Source organism: Oryctolagus cuniculus, chromosome 2 (genome assembly GCF_051225735.1).
Source record: "Oryctolagus cuniculus isolate XC-2025 breed Fujian yellow rabbit chromosome 2, ASM5122573v1, whole genome shotgun sequence".
Lineage (NCBI taxonomy): Eukaryota > Metazoa > Chordata > Mammalia > Lagomorpha > Leporidae > Oryctolagus > Oryctolagus cuniculus.
Window position 1 is genome coordinate 153,377,719 of NC_142868.1, and position 12,516 is coordinate 153,390,234.

Below are 12,516 nucleotides of genomic sequence, written 5' to 3' on the forward strand. Positions count from 1 at the left end.
TGTAACCCTGGCCACACCCTCCCTGGGAGCTCACACAAATGACTTCATTTCTTGTGCCTGTTTCTTTATCTCTCAATTTCAATTCTAGTTCTTTCAAAAGCCTGAGACGTTTTTCAGAGCAAATCAGGAATAAATGCAGTACAGAATGTGGGGAGCAAACCGGACTAGACTGAGTTACTGGAATTAAGACTTATTCTATGCATCTGCTCTCCCACAATATGGCACTGGGAGAGAAGTAAACAGCTTCTGCACAGCTGCCTCCAGTTCAACCAATAAACTGTAGGACTTGCTCCTGATTGGAGAGCAGCGTACTCGGCGTGTGGGCAGCCGAGTTGGGATTGGCGGAGGAGGATTATAAAGGAGGAGAGAGACGGCATGCACCAGGAACATCTATGGGGAACATCTAAGGGGAACATCTAGCTGAAGGAACACCTGTGCAGCCCCCGAGAAGAGCCTGCCGGCGGTGTGCCGCTCCCCTGCGGAAGTGGGGAATGTGGCAGGGGGAACTGCCCTTCCACGGAGGTGGAAGGGATGGTGGCCAACCCGGGAAGAGCCGGCAGCAAACCCGGGGAGGGCCGAGCAGACAGAAAGAGCAGCGCAGGGTTCAGTGTCGTTCCTCCACGAAGAGGGGGAGCGACATAATGGTGCCGTGACTCGGATGTGAAGCCTAGGCAGGGTTTAGTGTCGCTCCTCCACGAAGAGGGGGAGCGACATAATGGTGCCGTGACTCGGATATGAAGCCTAGGCAGGGCTTAGTGTCGTTCCTCCACGAAGAGGGGGAGCGACATAATGGTGCTGTGACTCGGATAGGAAACCTAGGACGGATAGGAAACCTAGGACGGATAGCAAACTTAGGAGGGAAGAAACGGGAAGAAATGGGAAATTACCGGAGAGAGAGACTAGCAAACAGCCTAGGGAAAAGCCGGACGAAAAGGGTGCCGGAAGAAGCTATTGAAAGCCTAGGCATAGACTCAGATACGGACTACGGGGGGAAGCTGGGAGAAATCTCTAAGGTCGAAAGCGAAAGTGAACGCTAGAACAAACAGACTCGGACGCGGACTGTGGGGAGAGGCCAGGAGAAATGAGGGAGGAATATCGTTGGAGGAAAGTTTGGGGAAACATACCGGGTAGAGAAAAATGTTAGGGAAATTGAAGCCGTGGGGGGCAGGCCAAGGCGGACACGAAAGCCACTTTGGGGTTCTCAAGTTAGCCCGGGAATAGGGGGCGAAAAGTTGAAACCAGAAGCTGAAACGTAAGCCAGATTGGGATCCGTCTGATTAGCCCGGGGAGCAAAGGACGGGAAGCCAAACCGTGGGGCGGAGACGTATGCTGGGTTGAATTCGCCAGGCTAGCCCGGGGAACTTAGATTGAATGCTAGTGGCGGACACGTAAGCTACGCTGTGTTACTCGCGGAAGCCGCCGCGTGCAGAGAGAGCACGGGGCGTGAATAGATAGGGAACGGGGCTGGCGTGAGGCCGTGGTGCAGACGCGAAGGGCGTGGAGACCGCGGAGCGCGCGAAGCCAAGCCACGCAAAGCCGGGAAGCTGCGCAGATGAAAGAGGCGCGGGCTGAAGCGGCTCAGCCGGGAAGCCGCCGAGAAGTAGCCTCGGGGCGGGCAGCGGGAAGCTGCGGGGATAAGAGAAACAGAAGTTTGGAAGTGGAGTGAGAGAAATGGGAATGTTGGCAGACAGAAGTAAAATGGGAGAAATAGGAATGCCCGGAGATAGAGAAATAGAGAAATAGAAAGGCCTCCCTACAATACAACAATTAGAAGGCTTGGATTCGGTCTGCCCGATTAGTGAGGCGATGAGCACCTGGGCGGCTAGCAGCTTATGCGCCGCAGGTCACCGAAGACAGGCACGAATTAACATCAGTAAGGCCTCCCCCACAATACGGCAATGAGAAGGCTTAGATTCGGTTTGCCTGATAGGGCTTGTAAGCCCCCTGCAGGCAGAGCAGAGCATGCGCTGCAGGGCACCGAACACAGGCATGCATCAGCGCCTAAAAACCTCCTTACAACATGGCGAAGAGAGGACCCGGATTCGGTTTGCCTGATAGGACGTGTAAGAACCTGTGGCAACTCTAGCAAGTAGAGCAGAGTGTGTGCTGCGGGACACCGAAGACAGGCGCGTATCAACGCCAAAAAATAAAAAGAAAGGAGGATCTGTGGGGAGCAAACCGGACTAGACTGAGTTACTGGAATTAAGACTTATTCTATGCATCTGCTCTCCCACAATATGGCACTGGGAGAGAAGTAAACAGCTTCCACACAGCTGCCTCCAGTTCAACCAATAAACTGTAGGACTTGCTCCTGATTGGAGAGCAGCGTACTCGGCGTGTGGGCAGCCGAGTTAGGATTGGCGGAGGAGGATTATAAAGGAGGAGAGAGACGGCATGCACCAGGAACATCTATGGGGAACATCTAAGGGGAACATCTAGCTGAAGGAACACCTGTGCAGCCCCCGAGAAGAGCCTGCCGGCGGTGTGCCGCTCCCCTGCGGAAGTGGGGAATGTGGCAGGGGGAACTGCCCTTCCACGGAGGTGGAAGGGATGGTGGCCAACCCGGGAAGAGCCGGCAGCAAACCCGGGGAGGGCCGAGCAGACAGAAAGAGCAGCGCAGGGTTCAGTGTCGTTCCTCCACGAAGAGGGGGAGCGACATAATGGTGCCGTGACTCGGATGTGAAGCCTGGGCAGGGTTCAGTGTCGCTCCTCCACGAAGAGGGGGAGCGACATAATGGTGCCGTGACTCGGATATGAAGCCTAGGCAGGGCTTAGTGTCGTTCCTCCACGAAGAGGGGGAGCGACACAGAAAAAGGGAGGGGAAGAAAGTATCTGGTTAGGAACACTCAGTTTGTGCATAAACATTGTATTAAGTTTGATAGTTTTCATGTTCTGGACCATTTCTTATACATTTATACACTTTTTCCTGGTCCTTGAAAGACTGAAATCTCCATGGAACATACCATGAATGATCATCAGTGCTACAGTTCTACTAAAATAACTTGGCCTATTTATAAACCACAGGAAATGGTATTTGCTCAGGATACAGTCTGAATAAGTAATTTAAAAAATGGAAAACCTTGTCAATCACCCGTATGTTTTTTCTATTTACTGTTTCCCAAACTGGCCTTGACTATTATCTCTCTACCTTTGCTCATGCTGTTCCCATGGCTTAGAAGATTTCCCCACTTCTTCAAATCCTTTCCCTCTTGAAGGCTTAGCTCAAGTTTCACTTTTTCTTTTCGTTTTTTTTTTTTTTTTTTCTGGTAGAAATTTTTATAATTTTTTGACATGTCGCTCCTCCACCCCCTACAACCCAGGGATATCTCTTTTTTAATTTCTCAACTGTGTCACTTGCAGCCTGTGACATATTAATGAGCTCTCAGTTATGTCCTGCTTTATATTGTTCTCTCCTTTTTGCCACTACATAAAACCAGGCTTTCCAGAGTCTGGAAACTCCTTGAGGGAAGGGGCCCCCAGTGATAACCAAGGTAACTTCCCATCAAGAGCTAAGGACACGGATGGCACTTGGCTTGCTGGTAAAGGTATTCAAATGAACTACAGTCAAATCAGAGAAAATCACAGAAACCTCAAATGCAACAAAACACAGCTGAGCCTCCGTGACTGACGTGGGGGGTAAAGGTGAGTACACTGGCGTCCACGGGCTGGACTCCACTCTGGAGCAGCCTTTGGGTTCACTCTGCCTTCTGCCCTGCCCTGTTGCTGCCTAGTTTTTCGGGCTTCTATGTCAGGGTCTCAGCCATCTCTAGTTCCCAGGCTTCCTCGTTCCATTCCCTGCCAGGGCTTAGGCAGAGATATATCTGGGCTGAGCTTCGAGGACTCTCAAGGGTGCTAACATTACATATCCTTCTTGCAGTATAAGCACATTGGCCTAAACCACGAATCTCAACAAGTCAGTTGGAGAACTCAATAGAGTTGATCATGGAGAAGTCCTTTTGGTTGTAATCCCCCTCCCCACGTTCCACTGGTAAACCTGCATGCATGAAAGTCTGGAGGCCTCCCTCCAACAGTATTTCCTATCAACATAAGCATACTCTTCCCCCTAACCACGCTTCTCCAAGCTTCACACTTTCACTTAGTTGCAAGGAAATAAACAAATTTCTTGTGGTACTTTTAATTTTTTAAATATGTATTTACTTGAGAGAGAGAAAACAAGCTATCTTCTGCTGGTTCATGCTCCAACAATGCAATAACTGAGGTTGAGCCAGGGCTGGAACCAGGAGCTGGGAATGCAATCCAGGTCTCCCATGTGGGTGGCAAGAACACAGTTATTTGTTATCATCACTGCCTCCCAGGGTCTGCAGCACTGGGAAGCTGGAGTCTGGAGACAGAGCTAGAAGGTACTCCATGTGGGACATGGGGAATCTTAAGGGGTAAACACTCACCTATTCCCCAGGTACTTTCTCTCTCTCTTTCTTTTTTATTTTTCAAGAACTCACATTTTCTTTTCTTCTCTTCAATTCAGAGCAGCAGGAACAGAATGCAAAGTGGCTGTACCATGTACCCTTTGGGCCTGGCTCGCTCTGATCCACAGCACCTCACTCCACTGCTGTGACATTCACCACCTAGGCTACCTGCTCTTCCTGGCTTTGTGCTTGGGTTGTAGCTCCTCCTTTGATTAGTCATACTTGATCAGTGGACCAAGAAGGGGTCTGTCCTTGACTTCACACTCTTATGAGCCCCTTGGATGTTGGGATCCAGACTCTAACTCGGACTCCGGTGCTCTCAGCTGTGGTCACAGACCAGCGGCTCTTCTGGATCCACAAGATCATGGCCACTTCAGCCAATTCCAGACAGCAGGCCCTGCCAGCCACAAATGGCAAGTCACATGCCAGCTTGAATCTGGGGCTATTTCCAAGAGTTGTTTTTTTGTTGTTGTTTTTGTTTTTTTTTGTTTTGTTTTTTTTGCCTGCCCTGTCTGTGCTGCGAGCCTATTTCTATTCTATGCTAAACTCTTTTGATTTCTCAGCCCCAGTCTTGGTAGTCTTCGAGCAAATTAGACTTGGATTTACCTCTGCGAGCCTTGGCCTGGTTCACCCTTGTGGCTCCCTGTGCTCTCCAGAGCCCTTGGCCTGCCCTCCCTTCTCCCTCTATCATCTATTCCACTGCAAGAAGTCACACAATCCCCATCAACACCGGGGAGCATGCCATTGACCCCTGAAGAGTGGGCATTAGCCAGTCAGAGAAATTGTTTAAGGGAGACGGACTTTTTTAATTCCCTTAAATCCACATGTAAATCATGTGATTACTTGCAGAGGGAGCTACAAAGTGGGGGCTGTGGGAATCTGGAGCCTTAGTCAAGCTGAGAAAGAGACACATACATTTCATAAATGACAAATGATTTCATCTCTCCCCCATCATTCTACCAGATGGGTTGAGGCCTACTGGGAATAAACTGGGAGGGAAATGTTTATTAGGAGGAAAACTAAACGATTTAGGATTCTTTTGTTATTCATCTTCCCTAAGCCTTAGTTTGCTTTGTCCTTCTCCCTCCTTTTCTTTTTCTTCTTCTTTTTTTTTTAAGAGTTGGCCTGAACTCCTTGTGCTTTCTTATGTAACAAAAAAGTCAAGCAAAGGGCATGTCTCGGTTCCACTTGGACTCTGCCTGACTGCCTGTGTGATTATAAGCACTAGGAGTAGGAGGCTCTTAGCTCCTTGAGGATTATCATGCCATTGCCCCTGGAGTGCTAAGCCCCTTTCCACACGTAAGGGGTCTATCTCAGGGCTGGCCATTGTGACGCCATGTCCGTTGTTGATGTTCAGCAAGGGTTAAATAAATCTTAGTGCTCTTTCAGTAAGGGTATGGAGAGTTCTGAAACCAACTTTCATTCTCACTGATGACATGAAAATCAACCAGCCCATCAGGGTTACCTTGCTCATCTGTCAAATGTGTGTGACCCTCCAGCTCAGAAATTCCCCAACTTTATAATAAATCCCAGTTGGTATCTAGGCACTAGTTGGAAATCAAAAATCAGATATTTTAGAAATGAATATATTGGTATTTGTCCAATATCATAGCAATAATTACAGCATCGGGCTGGCGCCGCGGCTCACTAGGCTAATCCTCCGCCTTGCGGCGCCGGCACACCGGGTTCTAGTCCCGGTCGGGACGCCAGATTCTGTCCTGGTTGCCCCTCTTCCAGGCCAGCTCTCTGCTATGGCCCGGGAGTGCAGTGGAGGATGGCCCAAGTGCTTGGGCCCTGCACCCCATGGGAGACCAGGAGAAGCACCTGGCTCCTGCCTTCGGATCAGTGCGGTGCGCCTGCCACAGCGCACCGGCCGCGGTGGCCATTGGAGGGTGAACCAACGGCAAAAAGGAAGACCTTTCTCTCTGTCTCTCTCTCTCACTGTCCATTCTGCCTGTCAAAATAATAATAATAATAATAATAATTACAGCATCAACAGAAAATCATCTTCCTCTCCTGTAACAACCAAGATTAAATGAGATAATATGTAGATATGGGGATATGTAACAGGGAGAGACACTATACATTAAAATTAGAGAGGTATTTCATATTAGCCTTTCCCAAAGTATAATCCTAGAAATAATAACCTAGATTCATCATAGCACATGCATCTTAATAATGTCCTTTATAATGTTTTTGTGCATTTACAAATTTAGGATCCAATCAAAGATCACATATAGCATTTAGTTAGAACTCAGTTCAGTTTTTTTTTTTTTTTAATGGAGCGCAGTCTCTTTGGCTTTTTCCATTTCTCATAAAAATGATAAATTTTAGGAGCCCAGGTTGGTTATCTTTTAGGGTGTTACACAATAGATTCCTCTGATTATTGTTTACTCATGTTTAGATTCACATGTAACATGTTTGACAAGAAAACTATCTATGTGATGTCCATACTGTTATTTTTTTAAAAGTGTTTTTGTTCTATCATTATATGACCAAGTATCACAGAAATACTTAAAGCAGAGGTGGAAAGCACTCCAAAAATCCCACACCTAGAAACAATATTTATATGTTATTATCCATACTGGTAAATATTTTTCCTATCCATCTCACACAAATTGAATCATTTTCCATATCATTTTTATAACTTGCTCTTTTTAACTTGTTACTGTATCTTGGAACATTTGCTGTGTAAGTTCATAAAGATCTACCACATCCTTTGTAGTGGTTTGTGTCCAGTTTTTAGCTGTTACAAATGAGGCTGCAATCATTATCCATGTACATTTATGTTTGTGTGCTTCTATGTTTCTGTAGGTTGCATGAGCAGCAGGAAAATGTTGGGGTCAATTTTTATAAATATTGTAAAAGCACCAACACAAAACACTATATAAATTAACATGCTCACCAGCAAAGCATACAGTAATTGTTTCCTCACATCTTACATCTGATTTTACAACTCTTTTTAATCTGTGCCAGTTGGAAGTGAAAATTGCTATATCATCATTTGAATTTTTAAACTATGAGTGAGATAGAGTATATTTTCATATGTCTGTTTCCTGTTTTTTGTTCCTTTTCCTGAACTGCCTGTATGTAAGGGTACATTTTTCCTGGAAAAATAGAATTAAAAGATAAGTTATTTTGGTGCAAAACAATTTTGCAATCTATGAATAGCTTTCTCATAATGTGCATTTTCCATAAGTTTTTTAAAGATCCTTCGTATGTGCAAGTTTTCCTATAGGCCTGTTTATTTTTTCTTACTGATTTGTAAGATTCATTTTTTAAAAACATTTATTTAGGGAATACAAACTTCATAAATTTAATCTATACAAACTTGGGAACATGGTGATTCTTCCCCCAAGTCTCATTTTTATTTTAAGGAACTTGGGTTTACTTTTCTGTATGTGTAACAATTATTTTGTTAATTGGAGCCCTAAGTAAAATTCTATGAAACATATTCCAAAGAATATACCAAACTTAGGGGACAGCCAAGTTCAGACTGTTCTCTTTGAAATTTCTGTCTAAGGAATAGGAGCAGAGCACATACTTGATTTTAATCTATAACAGAGTAAAATTAGTGTTATGTGTTTATACAATACACATGTTCCCTGTGTGTATTATTGGAAAAGTTTTAAAAACTTTTTTCTTCTATAGTAATTTCCTTTCAAAAATAAATTACTTAAGATACCCTAATATTAGATTCTTCAACCCCTGGGCTGTGGTGGGTTATAAGGTCAAAGCAGAAATTTTTCTGATGCTGGAAATAGGGTGTAGATAGGTAAATTCAACATCTACAGGAGGTCAGTTTTTTCCCTATGGCTATACATAATTTGTAACTCATTACTCTGGACAGTCTCAGGAATCTGACAAAAAGATTATCTCCAGAAGGTAGACTGTGTCCCCTAATTTTCTCTCACCTTGAATCGTTAGAGATTTAGTTTGATGGCCACTCCGTGGCAGCCTGCACATCATACTATTAGGTGCACCATGGGCCTAAGTGCAATCTTGGGAAATCTGTCCAAACAGAACAGATTCATGAGTCAATCATTCTGTCTTTCCTCTGCCAACCAAGTTGAATCTCTTTTCCTAGAATTTGGATCTTGTCAATGCATCTCATACAAGCAATATAGTTGGCTTCAGAGATTCCTATATTTGGTGACAGTGAATTATGTCCAACATTTTTATGAAGTTCTCCTTAATCATTTATCCTGGTTAACTGGACGTGCTGGCTGTGTGCCTGGTACAAAAATTAAAGATGAGTTAACTGCACTACATACCTCACTACCCTCCCAATTCAGGCCACACCATTCTCTCTCTCACCTCCCCTATGTGCCCCCCTCATTCCCCTGGCCTAAAAGCAATGCAATTTTTTCTTGTCCAATACTACTGATGCTCTACAGAAAGAAAAGGAGAAAAAAAGTCTTCAATTTTTTATACTCGAATATTATATTTGCCAGCAAACTGTAATACGTTCAGTCTCCAATGATAAAACATTTTCATACGGTACTTTGAATATATTTCCTCAGAATTTCAGTCCCGGGGCAGATATAAGACACTCGATCCTAGTCACCAACAAAGTCAAGAAATAGGAAACAGAGAAATAAACACATTTTCTTAGGGCAAAGCTATGAAACCAACCCACAATGGCATGGGGCAGAGAAATGCAGGCTCCTTAAGTCACTGGATTCAAGCATAAAGGTACATTAAAATAAAAAATATGTATATTATTTGTGAAAGGAGATACAGGATGTTACATGACGACTATTTGCTTGTTACATGATACAGCTATACTAATTTTGTTTCATCATTGCTACACTTTCCATCTGCATTTTTTCCAAAAGAAGATACTCAATGGAATAAAAATAAAAATATTTTATTTTATATTTTTAAGCCCTCTAACTGCTAATACAGTGGACCTGCTTCAAAGCTGTGGTTAAGAATGCTCTTCCAACTTAGTTGGGACAGAATCCCCTATACCCACTCAATTTGTTAAGCTACAGCTGAAATATATTGATAAGACAAAACAGGAAACAACTCTACACACAAACAAAGGTACATTCAGAGTGGAATCAAAACTTTTCCTATGTAGGAAATAAACTAACACTATCTCTGTTTTCTTCTGAGTAGAGGAGAGTGGGTATGGGTCGTGGTTTACTGCACCACTGATCGATTCATTTAAGGTAGGGCTCATGGATAAGACATATTAACTGTCATACCCATCAGTTCAACTCCTGAGCAGCTGTCCAAGCAACCAGGCTTCATAAACAGAAAGTTGAGAAAAATAGCTCTGCCGCTTCATGGACACACCCAGAACACATGCTTACAATGTTCTGCCCCACGCCCTGGACGTTGTCATGCCGTACCACCCAGCAATAGCCAGCACTCAAATAAATACATGTTGATTTGATTGTACCACAAGGATATTTACCCTAGTCATTCATCTGTGGGAGGCATTACTTATGTTCTAATAACTCTTCTTAACCAGAGATTTTGACAATCAGATTTCACATTCCCCTACCCATAGCAGTTTAAAAACAAAACAGAAAAACCCTAAAAACAACAATAAAACTACAGTATTCACCATCCTCTGATCTGAGTGACTGTGCCATGAGTACTTAATTTCTTTTCATGCTTTGCAGAGGAATTTAAATAGTTCAGATGTTTTACTCTTGAAAAAGTGGGTACCAGTCACACTTAGTAACTACTTCCTTTAAGGAATGTCACAAGGATGTTTGTAATTTATTCCTGAGCTGTTCAGGACAGCCCTGCAAACCAGCTTATATATTTACATCTTGCATCACATAGAATCTTTTTTTTAAAGATTTACTTTATTTATTTGAAAGAGTTACAGAGAGAGGGAGAGAGACAAAGAGAGAGAAAAATGGAGAGAGAAATCGAGATCTTCCATCTGCTAGTTCACTCCACAAATGGCTGCAATGGCTGGAGCTGATCCTATGCGAAACCAGGAACCAGGAGCTTCTTCTTGGTCTCCCACGTGGGTGCAGGGGTCCAAGGACTTGTGCCATCAACCACTGTTTTTTTCAGGTGCATTAGCAGGAAGCTGGATCAGAAGTAGAGCAGCCAGGACTCCAACTAGTGCCCATATGGGATGCTGGTGCTATAGGTCAGGGCTTTAAGCCAGCCTCACAAAGAATCTTAAAAACAAAACATGGCCCAAGCTGATCAAAGCAGGTGGACCCTCATTTGGCAACACCATGATATGACTGCTTTTCCTTACTCTGTATTTTTCTATATGTAAAAATGGTGCCAATCCCCATGGTGTATGAGCGTGTGTGGTCAGAACCACGAGACACAAATAAAAGGTGGTGAGAGCACCATTCCATGTCTGTCTACAGAATTCAAAGCTTTTGGCCACAGGGAAAGGGAACTCCAGAGCGAGGGCTTTGATGGAAACCCGACCATAGGGATTTAGTGGTCACTGCTTAGGGATCCTGGGCAATAGCTGCAGTGATGCCAATGAACTTGTGGAGTTGGTCCCTAAGATCATACACAAATGCACAGGCAGATTCTAAGACAAGAGGGACCACACATCAACAAAAATCCTGATTGCCGCCTGAAATTGCACAGGTAGATCCTAACTGTCTTTGGTTTAGGGCTTTCTTAAGCCCTAAATTTGAAAAATGAAAATAACTGAGATATATTACTGTATGTTCTTGCTCATGCCTTGCTGTGCACAAGGAGTAGAACATTCTCAAGATAAAATGTGTCTATAGGGCAGGAAGACACAGGAGGACCGAGCCTGAGGTGGGTCCCTGGGTGAGAAACAACTGCTGAAGGTGAGGGTGTAGGGGCTTGATGCTTCCTCTTTTGCCCACGGTCTCCCCGGCACCTTTATTCCCAAGGGGAGCTCTGGTATCTGAACTGCCTATTGGTGACCCGCTGAAAAGTTGATCCAAACAGGGAGAGTGAGATGCCTGGGGGAGGGGGCTGAGCAGAGGGTGAGTGCTGATCCACAGAGGTAGTGCTGTGTTGTGGGAGGAATGGGGTTTATGGTTGGGGAACTTTTGTATTCGCTCTATCTGTATTATGTCTATCTGTGCGATCAAGTCTCCTCTTAAGCAGGTTCAGCCTCCCATACACATGAACAAAATGAACATTGTAAGTTAATTTCCCAGCCCAGCTCAGCCCAGAGAGGCTGATGAGAGCCCAGTGATGAGTGGTGGCTCTCAGGCCAGGGCCAGTACCCCTCCCCCTGCCTAGAGACGGAAGATGTGTTTTGCACCTTTCCTGAGTGGATCTCAAAGTCCTTTGCAGACTAGAATGAGGGTTATTCTAGGACACAACTCTTAGTTTGTATTCATCAGATTACATTTGGCTAAAGCAACAGCCACAGTTGGAAGCAGGAACAGGCTTCATGCTTCCTGAGAAGTCTGGTGGAGATTTTGTAATCACGAGATGAGTCCAGAGGATGAGCAAATCTCAAATAAGCTCAGAAATGTGACCGAGGTGTGCCTTGCTGCTACCTCCACACTCCGCATGCTGTTTCCTTCCATCCCGTCAGCAGGTGGTGGCAGTGGTGGTGAGCCCGTGGACCAATAACTGACCTTGACGTGGCATTCACCACCTGCCAGACACTATTCTAAGGCCTCTGCATACATCAACTGATAGCAACTCCCAAACAGAGACTATTATTATCCACCCCCTGTGACAGAGGAGGCCACAAAGTGCAGAGAGATCAAGTAACTTACTCCAGTACACAAAGCAGTAATAACTAATTATACTTTAAACTCTCACAATAACTGTGACTACCGTGGCTTTCACTGTGCAGATAAGGCGACTGAGGTCCCAGAGCTCTAAAGTATTTATTTAAATTCACACAGTAGGGCCGGCGCCGTGGCTCAATAGGCTAATCCTCCACCTTGCGGCGCCGGCACACCGGGTTCTAGTCCCGGTCGGGGCGCCGGATTCTGTCCCGGTTGCCCCTCTTCCAGGCCAGCTCTCTGCTATGGCCAGGGAGTGCAGTGGAGGATGGCCCAGGTGCTTGGGCCCTGCACCCCATGGGAGACCAGGAAAAGCACCTGGCTCCTGGCTCCTGCCAGGATCAGCGCGGTGCGCCGGCTGCAGCGGCGGC